At 28.1% G+C, this 20447-nt stretch overlaps 1 protein-coding gene across 2 annotated transcripts in view; it reads right to left on the bottom strand.

The window, feature by feature from the left end:
• Positions 1-20447, bottom strand: part of LOC119599549 (tyramine/octopamine receptor) — a 229589-nt gene that overhangs the window by 207583 nt on the left and 1559 nt on the right. Inside the window, exon 1 of one of the 2 annotated variants that reach the window (XM_037949344.1) lies at positions 19596-20172. The exons of the other annotated variant lie outside the window; for it this stretch is intronic. The gene's annotated coding sequence lies outside the window, so the exon portion shown is untranslated. Of the gene's footprint in view, positions 1-19595; positions 20173-20447 lie in introns of those variants that run through there. 2 annotated transcript variants of the gene reach the window in all.

The raw sequence follows: 20447 nt of genomic DNA, 5'->3' as shown, positions 1-20447 counted from the left end.
ATAACACTCCATTATTATGTTAAAATCGTTAGAGTAAGCCTTATTTTAAATAACCTATTAGGTGATTTTATATTGATGTCCATTTAATAGATCAAAAACACAATATAAAATTCACAGAATTATGAATTACCTTTTCTATGAAGTCTATGAGCATTTATTGAACAATCTACAAAATTCTGTACTTGAAAATATATAAAAATTTGTATTCAGATCTCAATATTTTACACATTTCCGTAAAAAATATAAAAGTGTGTATACTTTTTAAAAAGGACAAAGGAAACTCTTTTGAAAAATATTTAATCGGTTAAGAAAATTTTGAGATATATATCTTCCGATTTTTAGGGTATATTGAAGATTCTAAAAATGGTAAAATTATCTACTCATCTAGGTCTATAAAAAGCATTATGTCGCGTAACGAGTGTTTTTTAGTGTCGCACAGTGTTATTCCTCCCTTTCTTTGTTAACTGGTGGTTTTTACATAAAAATACGATTTTAACTGCTAACGTGCGATGAAAAAATGCCCACATTGAGAAAACGTAACCCAGCGGTAAATGAAACAAAGTACTTAGATAATATTCGATGACATCAGTATGACGTTCTAAGCGAGCAATCTAAGTACTTAGAGTGCAATATATGCGTAATCCAACATATCATGCACTTTAATTATAACATAGATTACGATTTAAGCAGAGAGTTAGCTGCCTTTTTCATGTTGTTTTTTGTTTTTATTTCTTTAAAAAAAAAAACTTAACTAAAGTACCGTTTTATTTTTCTTTTGTATACTACATACATGAAAAGAAGAATATTTTTGTTTCAGTTTAAAGTTGATCTTTTGTAAGTGACGTTGTGTTTTGTTAAAAAAGTTATTTTATTGTAAAAATTTAAAATAATTGTGGTGATCTAAATGACAGAAACGGACTTAAAAATTGGGGTAAATGTACTTCATATATTCTAGTTATACCCACTATCAAAAAAGATGGGGGGTATATTGATTTTGTCATTCCGTTTGTAACACATCGAAATATTGGTCATAGACCCACAAAAGTATATATATTCTGGGTCCTCATTAAATTCTAAGTCGATCTAGCCATGTCTGTCCGTCTGTCTGTCTGTCTGTTGAAAGCACGATAGAGTCCCAATAGAAAGAGCTAGAGGGTTGAAATTTTACATAAATATTTCTAACAGGTAAGGTTTGTTTGGTATTGAAAATGGGCAATATCGGTCCACATTTTCTGATAGCCCCCATACAAGTGGCCCCTCGAAAATCAGCTTTAACAGCCATAACTTGTTTAAAAATACGAATATAGCGATAAAATTCGGCATATGAAAGTTTCTTATGATCCAAAATCATTATGCAAAATTTTATGAGGATCGGTTCATAATTGACCCTACCCCCCATATAAGGTCCCCTTCAGAAAATGACTTTAACGCTCATTACTGGCTTAAAAATACTAGTATATAGATGAAATTCGACATAAGTAAGTTTCATACGAGTCAAAATCTATCTAAAAAATTTTATGAGGATAGGTCCATGATTGACTCTACCCCCCATATAAGGTCCCCTTTAGAAAATGACTGCAACGCTCATTAATGGCTTAAAAATACGAGTGTAGCGATGAAATTCGACACAAATAAATTTAATACGAACCAAATTCTGTCTACCAAATTATATTAGGATCGACCCATAATTGACCCTACCCCCTATATAAGGTCCCCTTCAGAAAATTACTTTAACGCTTATAACTGGCCTAAAAAATACGAGTATATAGATGAAGTTCGACATAAGTAAGTTTCATTCTAGTCAAACGAGGTTTGATGGTGGGTATATAAGATTCGGCATTGCCGAATATAACGCTCTTACTTGTTTTAATACTGACAATTTCCTCTTGATTATTTACAGGATCTCTAAAGGAAGATTAGCGAAAGTTTCAAAAGAAAATTAAGATTCATTTCATTTATCTTATCTTTTATTGTTTAATTATATTTTTATTGAATTAACTATAATACATGTTTATTATTTGATGATCATTTTTAAATAAACTTGCATAATTTTAAAATAAATATAAAAAATATATATTTTTTCTATAACATAATCGGAAGACATGGTACTTTAACTTACAAATGCAAATAGGATTGTAATCTACATACATTACATTCTTATTTGCAAGCGTTTATAGGCGTCTCATTAACTTCGCTTAGAACTCCACACATAATGTAAGTGAAATATTAATTTGTCTTAATGATATTGTGGCTTACATTATAAGCGAGAGCACATCGATGAGGCAGCCTAGGACACTTTTATGTTAAATCTAAGTGGAAGAATAAGTTAAAGCATCACCACTGACTGCCACGAAATATCACTTAGATAAGCGAGTACATAATGTGTATTTTTACCGCTGGGAACTGTTTAATTTTTTTATGCAATTCAGCAGGATCAGTGTTGACAAAAGGTATTCAGCAAGTGTTGTTTTACACACAGAAAAGAATATAGATAGTATTTTGATATGATAAACATTAGTTAGTAAAAACCAAGTAAATCAGTGGTGTTGTGGGTAGAACAGTGGCATGAAAGTGGAACATTAGGGATTCGAATCTTGATGAAGTCATTCTTTTTATTAAAAATATTTAAATTTTTTAAGAAACAAAATTAATTGTCGCAAATTTTGTTTAAGTACATTTGTAATTCCTCTTATTATAACCTCCACCACCATCACTGGAGCAGGTTTGTTATTCTGTGTGCAACTGAGAAATATTAATCTCAGACCCAACTAGGTATACCATATGAATATTGGGGGTCCTTATAAAATTTTGAGTTGATTTAGCTACATATGTACGTTTGAATAAATTGTGTTTAAATTAAGAGAACCAAATTAATTTTTTAAAGTATTTTTTCCATATATGGGCCAAATTAAAAATTTCTTTTTTTTCATTATGGAAAATATTTGCTACCCAGAAAAATAAAACGAAATTCTTCCAAAAGAATAACATTTTTCTGTGAAAGTGATGTTAAATGACTTCCGAAGAAGCGACAATAATTATATTTTTTCAATGCTGAAGTTATATTTTTTGGTCCTACATTTTTATGAGTTAAAAAATATTATTTTTGGGCTTTTGTGTTAAATCTGTTTATTTCTTTTATTAATGTTAATATTATTTATGTAAAATTTGTAATATTCTATAATACCACAATTTCAATTCCAAATAACTTAAAAAATACTTCTTGAGAATGATTTCAAAAGTAGCCAACGTGGAATCAAATAAAAAGAACATCCTATCGGATTACAAGTTTTTACAAACAAAAAAATTATATAAAAAGTTTTGTAATACATCTTTATTTCCATTTTCACGCAGATACAAATAATGTTAACATTTATCATAGTTTAACATTTGTTAAATTTAGTACATTATGTCAACAGTCGGTTAAGTGTTAGTTCCGTTTTACATGGTATAGTTTAAGGCGTAATGAAAATGAATACATTTTTCTCACACATACAAATTATTTTAAATACAGAACATAGGTTAACATTTGTTAAATTTAGTGCGCTCTCTAACAGTCTGTTAAGTGGTAGTTTTGTTTTTAATCGCATATTGTAAGGCGTAATGAAAGTAAATGTAAAATTGGAATCAATTAAAAAAATTCGATAAATTCGATAAAAGTGTGTATACTTTTTAAAAAGGACAAAGGAAACTCTTTTGAAAAATATTTAATCGGTTAAGAAAATTTTGAGATATACATCTTCCGATTTTTAGGGTATATTGAAGATTCTAAAAATGGTAAAATTATCTACTCATCTAGGTCTATAAAAAGCATTATGTCGCGTAACGAGTGTTTTTTAGTGTCACACAGTGTTATTCCTCCCTTTCTTTGTTAACTGGTGGTTTTTACATAAAAATACGATTTTAACTGCTAACGTGCGATGAAAAAATGCCCACATTGAGAAAACGTAACTGTTTAATTTTTTTATGCAATTCAGCAGGATCAGTGTTGACAAAAGGTATTCAGCAAGTGTTGTTTTACACACAGAAAAGAATATAGATAGTATTTTGATATGATAAACATTAGTTAGTAAAAACCAAGTAAAGCAGTGGTGTTGTGGGTAGAACAGTGGCATGAAAGTGGAACATTAGGGATTCGAATCTTGATGAAGTCATTCTTTTTATTAAAAATATTTAAATTTTTTAAGAAACAAAATTAATTGTCGCAAATTTTGTTTAAGTACATTTGTAATTCCTCTTATTATAACCTCCACCACCATCACTGGAGCAGGTTTGTTATTCTGTGTGCAACTGAGAAATATTAATCTCAGACCCAACTAGGTATACCATATGAATATTGGGGGTCCTTATAAAATTTTGAGTTGATTTAGCTACATATGTACGTTTGAATAAATTGTGTTTAAATTAAGAGAACCAAATTAATTTTTTAAAGTATTTTTTCCATATATGGGCCAAATTAAAAATTTCTTTTTTTTCATTATGGAAAATATTTGCTACCCAGAAAAATAAAACGAAATTCTTCCAAAAGAATAACATTTTTCTGTGAAAGTGATGTTAAATGACTTCCGAAGAAGCGACAATAATTATATTTTTTCAATGCTGAAGTTATATTTTTTGGTCTTACATTTTTATGAGTTAAAAAATATTATTTTTGGGCTTTTGTGTTAAATCTGTTTATTTCTTTTATTAATGTTAATATTATTTATGTAAAATTTGTAATATTCTATAATACCACAATTTCAATTCCAAATAACTTAAAAAATACTTCTTGAGGATGATTTCAAAAGTAGCCAACGTGGAATCAAATAAAAAGAACATCCTATCGGATTACAAGTTTTTACAAACAAAAAAATTATATAAAAAGTTTTGTAATACATCTTTATTTCCATTTTCACGCAGATACAAATAATGTTAACATTTATCATAGTTTAACATTTGTTAAATTTAGTACATTATGTCAACAGTCGGTTAAGTGTTAGTTCCGTTTTACATGGTATAGTTTAAGGCGTAATGAAAATGAATACATTTTTCTCACACATACAAATTATTTTAAATACAGAACATAGGTTAACATTTGTTAAATTTAGTGCGCTCTCTAACAGTCTGTTAAGTGGTAGTTTTGTTTTTAATCGCATATTGTAAGGCGTAATGAAAGTAAATGTAAAATTGGAATCAATTAAAAAAATTCGATAATTTATGAAAGCAGTTTAAGGTGGAGGGTATTTAAGATTCGGCAAAGCATAATATAGCACTCTAACTTGTTTTTTTTTTCGTTTTTGTTGATGTACTCTATCACAACCTTACTTATCGAATAAATTTCGTTAATAACACTCCATTATTATGTTAAAAACGTTAGAGTAAGCCTTATTTTAAATAACCTATTAGGTGATTTTATATTGATGTCCATTTAATAGATCAAAAACACAATATAAAATTCACAGAATTATGAATTACCTTTTCTATGAAGTCTATGAGCATTTATTGAACAATCTACAAAATTCTGTACTTGAATAAATTCTATTGATGCAGCACTTACGCTTGTGAAATTTTTAAAGATAGCAGCATTTTGAAGGAAGTTATTAACAATAAATTTATATTCCGGAAATGGTTATCTTTGCTAATTTTGAAAATTATGAATATTTTAACTGAATTTCATTGATTTACATATTGCTTCGTTTCAACATGTTTTATACATGCAGACGGACACAATAAAATTAATTCAGAATTTCATAAGGACTTTGTTGGGGCTCAGACGAATATTTCTCTATCACAACATAACATTTTGCAGAAAATATTTGTAGAATAAGGGCATTCATTTATGAAATTTCACATATTGATGAGATTTTTAGAAAATAAATAACGGTTTTATGCTTTTGTTCTTTTTTTAATGTCAATATATGAATCACTTTTTATCCTAGGTAAACCAAATACTTACATCCATACAATATATTCATATACATATGTATGTTTGCAGCTGTAAAGTGATATTTGGTTATAAAATGTTGGGCATTTTAAATTTTACTATATATTAAAAAAGGTATCCTTATTCCAAAGGATTAATAATAAAAAATTCAATAATGTTTTTTTATTAGAATATGTTGCTGATGGTGTATCATTTTTCGATTTTTAATATTGCAGATATACATACATTTGTACATACTACGAAGTTATTTTACAGATTTTACATTTTTACTTATCAATAATAAAAAATAAATTAAAAATGAGATTTGGATTGCATTGGGGACAAATATTTAATATGAATACATACTGCAGTATCTGTTGTGTTTAATACATTTACATTCATAAAATAAACTTTGTTGCTTGGGTTTTATTATTATTCAAATAAATAAATAAATCGATATTTAAATTCCTAATTACATATTTTGAAATTAATATCACTTTGTATTGTAGACTTTTCTCTCGTATGTATGAATGTATATGTAAAACAAACATCGAAAGTAACAATGAATGAAATGCTTAAAGGGAATATGCTGTTAGAAACCATTTTTGCAATCTCTCAATTAAAAAGTTTGTTAGAAACTCATTAAAAATGTAATTATTCAGTTTTATGTTTCCGATATTACGATTTGAAAAGTACCTATTTGGTTGATACATTTCCGACATTAATTGAAATTTATTGATACATGATTCCATGATGCCACTTTCTGTAGCTATTAGTAACACATGTGATTGAGTTCCTTGATAGTAAAAACATGTGTGGGTAGAAATATAACAATTACTTCATGTTACATCCCTAAGCTTAGAGTTTAATGCTCTGTTTTTGACTAATTTTATTATTAGATTTATAATTGAAATTTGTGTAAACAAAGCATTTTGAAAAATATCAAATTTTCTATGAATAACAAAACATCGATAAACTAAATAGAGAATATATGTATGTACATATATTGTGTTCAAAACTCTTATTATATGTTAAAACATTTTAAAATAATTGATTCGATGTCAGATTTTTTAATTTTAAAATGCCTGCAGTTATTTTACACAAAACACAAATGTTATTTCCGTTTTTTCTACTTTTGGTCCACGAAAGATGATGTTAATAATGGATATTAAAATACAAATATTTTTCAGCTTATACCAGTTGTAGAAATTTTTTTGTTGTTTTGCAAATGTTAATGCGTAAAATATGTATGTATGTATGTTGCGATATCTGCATATTTTAGCGATTTTCAACATACGAACAGGAGGATATAACATATTTCCAAATATTTTAAAATTAAAAAACAAGTAAGAATGTATAGTCGGGCATGGCCGACCATATATGATACCCTATACCATTGGATTATTTTTCTAATAATAAAGCATTTTACCTTAATTCTGAAATATTTAAAAAATTGGTTGCCAAAAAAGTAATTTTGTGAAAGAGTGGTTATATGAAGGCAAAAGTAAATATGGGTCCTATCCTTACAAATTTGAGTATAAAATTAATATAGCATTAAAGTTATTTCTGCAAAATTTCATCGCGATACTAGTCGGAAGTATCATTTAAATTTATATAAAACCAATATTTGAAGATTTTTGTGTAGATATATATACACAGAGGAAAAAAATACACACACCTTGTACCAAATTGACACAAAATTTTTCAATAACATCCATTGTCAAGTATATACATACATACAACAACAACATGTAATGTAGACAACGCAGCTTTGTCAACATTGCAACAATTCGTTGTCGCAATCTAAACTTTATGCACATCCGTTGTCTGTATGACGGACGGGCGGACTGGCATAGCATAATCGACTCAAAAAGTGATTCTGAACCGATTGGTATACTTATTCGTGATTATCAATTTGGTTTTAGAAGGAATCACAAGTTCATTGTACAATAGCAATAGCAATAGCAATATTATTGTGCATTATCCATTCACATACTTATGAGGATCAGGTTCTTTTTAACCTACATTTTAAAACTACTAGATTATCAAAATATTCTCTCAAGGGGAGTTTCTACTGTTGAGTGCCAATGAAGAATTGAAATACTGGACCTCACTAGATCATCTTATAAGATGCAGTACATCTAGTCATAATGTCTAGTCATAATTATTACTTTTTGTTGATTTTCAAAAAGGAAGGATTCAGTAAATAGCAATAATATGAAAAAAATATGTGATAGAAATAATATCATTCAATTAGTTAATTATACAAAATATTGGAGAAGTGGTACTTATTTGATTCACAGAACAAAGACAACAAAATGAACAATATAATAGGATTATACTCTCGTATATTTATAAGTTATGTACTCACAAAACATGTAAAACTATTATTTATATTTAATATTAAATTTCTCGCTTTTCTCTTTTCTGCTTTTATGAATCAAAATTCCACATGAAAAAAAATCAATTATACTACAAGTAAGAAGATATAGTCGGACATAATCTATACCATCCAAACATACGAAACGAAATAATCAGAAAACAAAAACAAAATACACAACGCAATGAATTCTTCGCCACTGCCAGGCATTCGTTGAAGCTAGATCCAAGTATCTTGGAAGTGATGTTATTCCAGAAATAACATTCCTGACTAACACTGATTGGAAGATTCTTAGGAATTACGTTCAGGAAACTGAGTTTATGAACACTGAAAATTAATTCATTCAGTTCCCTTTTTTTCATGATAAAGAGCGCACAACAGGCCCGATAGTGGCCTACACCCTCCTATCAACCTACCTACCTACCTAGGAGAATCAGTCAAAAATTGACCATAAGTAAATTTACATAAAATCAATATACATTACTCTATAAATCATTAAAATAACGACGAACGGCATAGACTGTTACTTGTTTTCATCAATATTTCTATCAGTATTAATATTAAGCGTAAGGTAAATAAAATGTTGATCTTTTGATTTCATATATGGGCAATTCCATGAAAAGGTAAACCACGACGAAGACTGTTGAAAATTTTTGAAATCGGTCTATTTTTACACCTCGCCGCCATACAAACGGAACCGAAAATATCACTTTTTAGCTCATAATTCTGTTAATTATAATACTATCCCTTCAAAAATCGGCAGATCTAAAATGTTTATAAGCCTAAACCTTTATGCCGATTTTCATAACGATTGGACCTCATTTGACCCTAGTTCCATTCAAAGTTTAATTTTAGAAAAACACTTAAACGTCCGTAACTCAGCTCTAATCACTAGTATTAAGATAAAATTTGGCACAAATAAGTTTTATATGAATTAAAATCACACCCTAGAATTATATGAGGATCGGTCAATATTTGACCCTAGTCGCCATATAACTCCAGTTTTTTATTTTTATCTATAAATTGTTTGAACATGTCTATAGGTCGGCCATGTCCGACTGCACTTTCCTACTGCTTTTGATTTGTTGAAGTGTGTGTATGCATATATTTCCAAAATATATATTTTATAACCTAAAAAAAATCAGGAAAAAAATCTGTTACATACGATGTGTCACGTACGATATTTAAATATGTTTATTATAAAATTATATTAATTTCTTTTTTTATTTAAAAATTATGGATTATTAATGAAAAATGTGCCCCATAGTGTAAGAAATTAAAACAAAAAAGATACACATACAGAATTCGCAGATTTTCGTAAATATTTACATGTACTTTAAAACACTTCCGTTTTTTGTCACGTATGATATCGCCAAGGTTCCGAATGGGATCATTCCTTTTGCAAATATAGTATTCTTTTAATGGAACAGAATGACAAAATTGTTTTCCAAGTACTCATAATTTTACAAAATCTATACCACTCTGAAGGCGTGCGAAAGTCACATACAATCGTATTTAATTGACCATATGTAAATAAAGTCCTCCTAATATGCATATACTTAATTCCCTTGTATCTATGGTGAGGTATGTATGTATATATATAACTTAATTTGTTATCTATGAACAAAAGTACATAATATTAATTTCTTATAAAATTTTAGTTACACATACATAAGTAATTAAGAAACTAGTGAGGGCACTTTTTCGAATGCTTAATTAATTACATTTAAGCATGTACTCATGCATACAACCGTTTATAAGAGTATTGGAAAATAATCAATTTCAAGAATCAAGCAGGAATTTTAGCAACGGAATAACAAATGATTTTTTCAATAGGTATAATTTTTTATATTAAGCAAAAGAAGTAAGTTTGTTATATTCGGCTTTATCGAATCTTACCATCAAATTATGTATAAGTCGGATCAGAGAAATTTTCGTATAAGGTTCTACAATAGGGGCTTGGGTAAGGAATAGAATACCACAGCATTTTTTAGATTTTTTGGTATTTTCAAACCAGTTATGTACGTTAAAGTCATTTTCTGAAAGCGGTCTTATTTGGATAGATTTGTTTTTTCCTACGTTCCTACAATGTGTTACAAACGTATTGACAAAATCAATATACATATGTATATACCCAATTTTTTCTATGAAGATATAAAAATAATTAATTTGTTATTCTGTTGCCAAAATTCCTGTTTGATTCTTGAATTTATTCAACAGCTATTTTCTTTTACGATTAAACCCAAACAAATTTACTTTTACTGCTTTTATTGTATTTCCAGCAATTTGAAGCAATAAATTATGTACACAAGATTAACTATGGTATACAAAACTTGTAGTTTGAAACACATAACCACAATCACGCAATCTAATTTATCTGAACTTGAATTCTATTATCGAGGGTTTAAACATGCAAGTCAAAGTTTTATAAACCCAATTATACCCTAAAATGTTAAAATGTTGTCGGGAATAAAATAAATAATGTGATACGTGAAAAAAGGCTTTTTAACATTGATAAAGACTGAACTGTAACGAATTTTAAAATTTTGGAGGTATTCAAATTTTGTATTAAGATAAAGTTCGAAATATACTGAGAAAACGTATCAGTGTTTTAAAAGGATTTTAATATTTATTCAATAAATAAAGTAAATATATTACTAATAAATGTTTAAATGTGCGGATAGCTGTTAAAAGCACAATAGACCTCGGTACTATGGGAACTATTGAAGATATCATAATGATTTCCAATTTTGTGGTTCCACCCAACCCGATCATCAACACAGAAACTAGAAACCGAATTATTAAACAAGTTAGAGTGCTATATTCGGCTGTGCCGAATCTTAAATACGCTCCACCATAAACAGGTTATATAAATTTTCAAATTTTAACAATGGATTTAAATTCACCATAATCTTCACTTTCATTACGTATAGTTTAATACCATGTAAAACGGAACTAACACTTAACAGACTGGTCTGGTGATGGTCCGATTTTCCACATAGTTGATCCTTGCATATAAAGCCATATATCTTCCACAATTCATTAGATTATGAATGAATGTTTTGGTTAAATTTCGTGAATTTCCATTGCTTTGTTTTAACGTGAGCGTGTTTTACACAGACAGACAGACAGACAGAGGGACGGACGGACGGACAGATGGACATAGCTAAATCGACTCAGAATTTCATAAGGATCAAAAATATATATACTTTGTATATTATATACCCTCTATCACCACTGATGGTGGTGGAGGGTATAAAAAGACGACGACACTTATGTTGTTTATATGTCGAGGCATTATATTCAAAAGTTTCTATCTTAACACATACAAATTTCCAGGAGAGCAAAAAACTGTTTACTTCACTAGTTCGTGAAATCTGTTAAATTGTTCATGCTTAAACACGGCAATAAAATTAAACTCATTAGTATTATAATGGGCGACAGCCATTAAGCCAATTTTTAATATTTTGACGGACTTGTGTTCAATATGTCCAAATTGGTAAGATTTCTTGTTATGCAACAGAAAGTTATTCAAAATAATCGAATTTAAAGCAATTTTGAATTCAGAAATGTTTTTTTAAGATAGAGAAATTGATTGATGATATAAAATTGGCGTAAATATTTATTTTTTTTTTTAATTTATACCATGGATTAGGGGCTGTTTGCGGAATATTTTGCCATCAAAATTTTATTTTCATGAAAATGAGAGATAGAGACTATTGAATATAGTCCCTCGGTATATTTTGAGTGACCTTAAGCATTCAGAAAATATAAAGAAATGATACTATATTAGGTTATTTCAACAAAAAAAATTGTGATTGTAAACTCTGTTCATAATCTTCTTCTTTTTAACTCGCAGTTTGTTTGTTGTGAAACTCTTTATGTCATTAATTCTTAATTTTGAGCTTTCATTTATTTTTAGTTACTATTTTATTTGATAAATTATTTATTTATGTAGAAGTTGTGAAAAGACATCGTAATTATATACTTTTGTTATCAAGTTTTGAGTTTTGTGTTTTCTACAATAAAATAAACAAAAGTCAACATTAATAAATACATTTCTTAATGGATGACACATGTCAAAATCCTAGTACCCTATTCGTAAAAAATTGGATAAAACAAAAAAAGTTAAATATACTATATATAACTCAATTTCTGTTGAAAGTTTTTTTTGTAATGTTTCAACTTATTACAAAGAATACTTAATATCAATGATTTATACTTAAAACCAAAAACCACATAAAACAACGAACCAGACACATCAATATTTTTAATCTTAATTTCAAGGTATGCTATTGACGGTATTGACCTTAAAAAATAAATTATGATAAATGAGAAAACTACATCACAAATACATACAAACCTACATGCTTACATATGTATATACATACATACTTAGATTTATATCTCCCCAGCAGTTTTGAGTTGAGTCAATGTGTTCCTTTTTGACAGTATTTGACCTAAATATGACTTGGTAAATGAAAATTTAAATATTTTTGAATTAGTAGATACGTATGAACGTAAGGCTATATAATTTCGGATCGAGAAAAATAATCGTTATTTTAAATAAGTAATCTAGAGAGAAGTCACTTTAAACTTGTTTATATACTGTGCCTTAGTAATTGACATCCTCTTAAAATATGTTAAAACAACTTACTCCTTCTGTAAATGTAAACGAAAGATAATACATATGACTAGTTTGGAATAGGCACCCCGTACTGCAGAATTTATGTTTACATGCATATGAATAAAACTATTATATTCGAACTATCGCCATATACAAATATCTGTATGTAAATTAGAGGGGCCCAGAAAATATCGATTTGAATTGGTCTTATTTCGTTTATAAGTGTCTAAAACTAACTGGTGTTACTTGCTTTTTAACACCAGTTAGTTTTAGACACTAATGAACAAAAAAGAGCCATCCAAACAAAATCAACAGTTGTTGGGCACCTATATGTATGTATAATTACTTGACTAATTAGTTATGTTGTCAACGCAAAGAGAAGAATGGAAAATGTAAATAAAGTTCCTGTCAATATCAGATTAAAAAATATTAAAAAAAATAAAAAAACCTTTTAGATTAAATTTAAAACTGCCCAACTACATACCTGCCATACCTTTTGGCTTACTTGGTCATAGTTTATTAGTTAAATAAAAAAAAAACAACAATAGTGTATTTAAGAAAATCATTTTATTAAAATGCTTTTTTTATTTTTAATAGCTTATTTTTTTATTAATTTTTTAAAATTTTGTATTTAAATTATTTTTTGTCTGAATTTTTCTTATAATTTTTCTATAAAAAGACTCCTAATTTCATTCACAAACCGATTTTAGCTGTTAACTGTGATAAATACGTATAATGTATAATGGTGATAGAGGGTATATACAAGTTTGTCATTCTGTTTGTAACACCGTGATATATTCACATGAGACCCAACAAAGTATATATATTCTTGGTCCTTATGAAATTCTGAGACAATTTAGATATGTCCGTCCGTCTGTCTGTCTGTCTGTCTGTATAAAACACGCTCACGTTAAAACGAAGCAACGGAACTTTATGAAATTTACCCAAAATATTTATTGTTATCCTAAGCAGTTCAGTATTGAACATTGTTAAAAATCGAATAAAATTAGTTCACAATTCCATATAATTCCCATACAAATGTACATACTCTCGAAATTATATCTTTACAAATAGAATTCAAATTAAGAAACAATTTAATAATTGGTCAGAGTTCCCATATAAGGTTCCCTTCCGAAAATCAAATAACGACATCCATACAAACTTTGGCACAAATATTGCTTTTATCTACAGAAAACTTATTATAAATTTTTTTCACGATCGGTCAACAATTGGTCATAGATCCCATACAAAGTCTCCTTCTCAAAATCACTTAAACACATATTTCTTATTACCAAATAAAGATATCCATATAAAATTTAGCACAAACATTGCTTTTATATACAGAAATGATAGTGTACAATTTGTTTACGATCGCTCCGTAATTGGTAGTAGTTACCATATAAGGTCCCCTTTGGAGAATCACTTAAACGCATATTACTCATTACGATATAAAGATATCCATACAGAATTTTTTCACGATCGGTCCATAATTGGTCATAGCTCCCATACAAGGTCCCCTTTCGAGAATCCCTTAAACGCATATTACTAATTACCAAATAATGATATCCATAATTTGGCATAAATATTTATTGTTGAATTTTGTCACATATAGTTTCGAAATCAGTCCACAATTTCTTGTACCACCCATAGGGATTAAAAAATTTTTTATTTTTCGCAAAAAATTAAATAAAAACTGTCCAAAACGAACAGGATTCGAACTTAAAATCTCCAAGTTGCTAGTTTTACGCCATTCCCACTACACTATTAACTACCTTTGTAACTGCTTGCAACTAATGATGTTCACATAGAAATTTTCTTTCCTGCTTGTGTAAAAAATTGTTGCTAACCCACGATCAAATAAATGTTCACATTGAGAAACTGTAACTGTTTAATATTTTATGCTATTCAGCAACATCAGGATTTTTATATTGAAAATATTAGTTAACGTAGGACGAAATAATGAAGTGGTGTAGTGAATGGAACAGAAAGTTAACAAACTGAGCGCTGCCGCACAGTGGTATAGGAAAAAAAAGAGGGAAATAATTCGGTAACTTCTAAACGGTTAATCCGATTTTGATGAAATTTGGTATGCACAAAGAGGAGGTGTTGTCGAGTTTAGGTTTTGAATTTGGACCTTATAGGCCAACCAGGGGCCCGGCGGGGGGTCCTCAAATCAGGACACCTCGGCTATGTTAAATTTTTAAAACGATCCTATTTCTTCATTTGAGTTCCGATTTAAAAAAAATTCGTATATAGAATCTGCTCATCGAGCACTATAAAAAATGTAGCAGTAAATTATCTCTTATAGTTTAGGAGATATTCGCATTTGAAAATTAAAATTTTAAAATTTTTACCGTCCTTACTTTAGTTTTTTGATAATAGCGGGTCCAAATATTCCCGATTTTCGCCATTTTTTTTTTATTCGCTTAACAACAAGTTTATATATCAAGCAGTGAAAGATGTAAAAATCATGACTGAGTCCAAAGTTATAGGCATTTTAATTTAAAAAATTAAAAAAAGCGATTTTTTGTAATTTTTTTGGGAAAAAAGTATCTTTTTCTTTTTAAGTTATCTAAAAAGTTTCTAAGAAGATGTATATAGAATTTATACTTTTTGGAAAGCTGACTTTACATAAAATACGATAAATGAAACAAAACCTAAAAATTTTTGATACCGAGGGGACCGGGTCCATCCAAAAAAACCCTATTTTTTATGGAAAATTCAATTTTGAGCAAAAATTCTCAAATCGCATAGTCGATATCAAATTATAGTGACCTGTTTTATATGACACAATATGTTCTTAATCATTTTGTAACGGGTTTCGATAACCCCGCCCCTGGTATGGATATTTTAATTTTTTAAAACTTTTTTGGGAATTCCGGAATTTCTAATAAGAAAATTCGAAATTTTTATTTAATTTTGGATTTTGAGTAAAAAAATCTTCCTAACTGTAAAATTTCATCAAAAAATATTCATAAATAAAATTTTTATTGCAATTTGAAAAATTTGTATCTTCGCAAAAACTGAATAAAAAACATTTTTTATTTTTTTTTAAAAAGTATTCCGCGAATTTTTTAATTTTCAAAAATTATATACAGTTTTGAAAAATAGACAAAATTACCTTTCCATTGATATATAACATGCCTACCTAATATTTTTTAAGTGACAAATTAATTAGGGAAAACTCAACATCTTTTAGAAAATTTACCTAGCACATATATGGATGAAAATAATAGTGCTAGGTAAATTTTCTAAAAGATGTTGAGTTTTCCCTTGAAGAAATAGGATCGTTTTAAAAATTTAACATAGCCGAGGTGTCCTAATTTGAGGACCCCCCGCCGGGCCCCTGGTTGGCCTATTAGGTCCAAATTCAAAACCTAAACTCGACAACACCTCCTCTTTGTGCATACCAAATTTCATCAAAATCGGATTAACCGTTTAGAAGTTACCGAATTATTTCCCTCTTTTTTTCCTATACCACTGTGTGCCGGTTCGATTCCTGCTCGGTTTATCTTTTTTTTTTCATAAATAATATAATTTTTTTTACATCAAATTATGTGTCGAAATTAGGTCCAACAATAAAAATTTAAAACCAAATTTTGTTTATTTATTTTTCTAATAGGATCAAAAACGTTGAAAATCATCTATTGTACCTCCCGTACAAAATTATATAAGTTTTATAACTGATCATATTGCCATCACACATAGAAATTATTTTAAATACAGAACTTAGTACGCTCTGTAGCAGGTCTTTTAAGTGGTAGTTTTGTTTTGTTTTTGTAAGGCGTAATGAAAGTAAGTGTAAAATTTTAAGGTAAATTTGAATTATTCAATAAAATTTGATAATTTATGAAACCAGTTTAAAGTGGAGGGTATTTAAGATTCAGCAAAGCCGAACTTATTTTGGTAACAAATTGTTAAAATATTTCGGAATTAAGGAAAAATGCTTTATTATTGGAAAGATAATCCACATTTTTAACATACTCACTGGTCGGCCATAAACGACTAAACATTCTTATTTGTTTAAGTTTTATTTGTAGTTGTATTTTATAAGAAATAATTACAGGATTTTTCATGTTTACTACATCGTTGAATGCGGAGCTTTCGAATTATGCTGTATGGATTGTCTTTAAAAGATTCCAGCTCAGGGATGGTCATCAGTAGACCGAAAATAATGCTGGAAAACATCATAAAGCAAACAAGAAATATTTTGCATAGGATAACAAAATCACTTCCGCTCTTCATACAAAGTGAATCGGTATAATATACATACATAGTCAGTTTTTATACATACATATGTATATACATACATACATATGTATGTATATATACATTGTCCGCAATATGTTTATTTATAAGCTTTTTTATCCATTGAAACCATATGACTTTAAACGTTTAAACTAACATCTTCAAAACACAAATATTATTCAACATATAAAAATGTTTTTTATTATTATGATAATCCAGCTTATGGTTGAAACCAATAAAGTATTTTTTTCTTAATTTGAATTTTTTAAACATACTTATTTGAGTTTTATATATTGTAAATATAGATAATTCAAATTTTGTTTTATTGATTTTGACCTAAAGCTGGATTAAATTATGAAAATTTTTCATATGTATGTACATATACATACATATATGTATGTATGTATGTATGTATGTATGTATGTGTAAAGAGGATCTTTATTGTATACTGATGTATACATGCAAATGTCATGTGTGCAAATTAATCTTTAAATATTTCCTTTTACATTATTTCAAAAACAAATTGAGTATTTTACTTCCAGAATTACTTTTATTGTGTTAAATGGTTTACATTATAAATGTGGACTAAACAGTAAAGTTTCCAATCTCGTATATTTCATAAACATGTCTGACATTGGCATCTATCTAGTTGAATTTGTTTTTTTTTTTTTTTTTGGTAAATTTCATTCGTGTTAGAATTTTAATTAAAATTTTGTATTTTAGCAAACATATTTTATCTCTGCATCTATACGTTTTAAACAAACATGCATACGCATGTTTATTCAATATAACGAACTTAAGTTTTCACAAATTAAATTTTATTGTTTCCAATTAGATTATTAGAATTATAAATTCAAAGATCGAATAATATAATAGAAAATTACTTAAAAAAAAGTTAGAGTGCTATATTCGGTCGTGCCGAATCTTAAATACCCTCCACCATAAGCAAGTTATATAAATCATCAAATTTTAATGATGGATTTGAATTCACCATAATATATCCTTCATTTGCATTGCGCCTTAAAATATACCATGCAAAACGGAATTAACACTTAACAGACTGTTACATAATGTACTAAATTTAATAAATGTTAAACTATGATAAAGGTTGTGTATCTGTGTGAAAATGGAAATAATGTATTACAAAACTGTTTATATAATTTTGTTTGTAAAAACATGTGATCCAATTTGTACAACTTTCTCCATTGTTAATCCTAGTACCAAAAAATGAACAAGAAATAGTGAAAAACGATGATTAACCTCAGCCTTATGTAAATGCTCTTACCCAGCAAAAAGAACTTCCAAAAAAGAGAAAATGACAGACAGACGGACGGATAGACGGACATATCGACTCAGAATTTCATAAGGATCAAGAGTATATATACTTTGTTGGGTCTCAGATGAATATTTCTGGGTGTTACATCCGTCAATGAATTAATGTAATCATAACCACAAAATCGAATTTTATTCATAAAAATATTTTAGAGTTGCGTATACTTATTACACTTGAATTATGTTACTCATACGCCTACAATGTTAATACGAGAAATTAACACACATAAACTCTGTTAAAACGGTAGCAATATTATCGTACATAGCAATGTGCTGACAACAACTGGAGAGTGAAAAATTGCCACCATTTTTGTCGGTTGCAAGACATTTGTCAAAAAATCTGACAATACATTGTAAGACTATTATATGACAATATGGACCGGTAAAAAATTAACAGTTTACACGGTTGTCAGAATGTGTTATTGGTCCTAAACACTTTGTTTACTTTTCATTACTGATGTTTAGTATCAGACAATGATGACCTAATCAGATGTCAAAAGATGGCGCATCTCAGAATATAAAATGAAGTGACAATGTCTTAAAATTTTTGACAATGACCATGAAATGTCTTATAACAATTATCAGATTTTTATTGTTATCAAGACTAAGTCCTTTAATACCTTCTCTGACAGTATTCCAGACAAAAATTTTAAGTTCACGTGATCGTTAGACTTTTCCTATAAACTGTTCTACTATTATAAAACAAGCAAGAAAAAAAAAAACAGTTTTAATAATTTGAACATTTGTTGTGTTCTGTTTTTTTAGAAAAAACTTCACAAAAAAAAAAAAAAACATTTTAATCTTTTATGTACTAATATCGATTGTTTATATGTAATTATATTAAATACTATTTGTTTGTCAAGTAGTTAAATGTATTTCAATAATTGCTATTTTATACAATCGAAATAGTTCTGAATCATTCATTACTTCTTTCCTAAATCGATTTCATTAAATTCTAGCGTAACCAAACAATTACCAAATAACAATTATGTAAATCGTTTAAAATACATTTCAAAAACTCCTTAATAAATATGACAATTCCAATTAAGCTTTTATTTTTTAAAACAAAGAAGGAAAATAATAACAAATTAAACAATATCAATACTTACCTTTGTACAATTTAGTTTGTTAAATAATTTCAAGTTTTCAAGTTATCCTTCTTAATGTTATTATTATTGTTCTTTTTCTCCACTGTTTTCTGGTTTTGTTTTCAAAATTTTAATAATTGCAGCAAAATTTATATTTATTACTATTTTTTGTAATTATAGTAGAGTAATTATTTATGAATATTATAATTGATTAATGGATTTTAATATGTCGCTTGATATGAACAAATTTAGTACGACCAAACTTATAACGAGTATTTATTTAATTTTTGCCTTTAATATTTAATTAGTGTTTTTTATTTTGTAGAATTAAGATACTTTGGCATCGACACAACACAACACATTTCTGACTTTATTAATATTCAATTCAATATAAATCACTTAATTACACTTAATTAAGTTGTTGTAAAAATCCAACTGTGGACATCATTTTGAGGAGCGAGGAGCTTATAGAAGCATAAAATTTATTAAACACAAACATTGACAACGACACAGACAACACTTTTACATAAAAGGATGTTTAATTGTATTTTTAACGGATATTTGTTTATTCATACATATACACACACTTCCCCACTTATAATGGGAAAAACCATTTACACGTACAGCTTACTAGAGGAAGAGAGTGAAAAACAGAAAAAAAAGAAGAAGAGAGTTAATGATATGTTAAACATTAAAATGTATAAAATGTTTAATAGGCCGCCGTTGTTAACATCAGATAAAACAAAAATACATTAAATTGTAACACCTTTAATGTTGTTTTTGCTATTAAAACGTATTACACAAAATGTAAAATCATAAAAGCATGATATTGTTCTTGTTACTTCGGCTGTTATGACGGTTGTTGTTTGTTTA

Source organism: Lucilia sericata, unplaced genomic scaffold (genome assembly GCF_015586225.1).
Source record: "Lucilia sericata isolate MDLA Ls3-8-SP2 unplaced genomic scaffold, ASM1558622v1 Contig000081F_arrow, whole genome shotgun sequence".
NCBI lineage: Eukaryota > Metazoa > Arthropoda > Insecta > Diptera > Calliphoridae > Lucilia > Lucilia sericata.
Note: the sequence above shows the minus strand (reverse complement) of the source record. Positions and strands in the feature narration are given on the sequence as shown.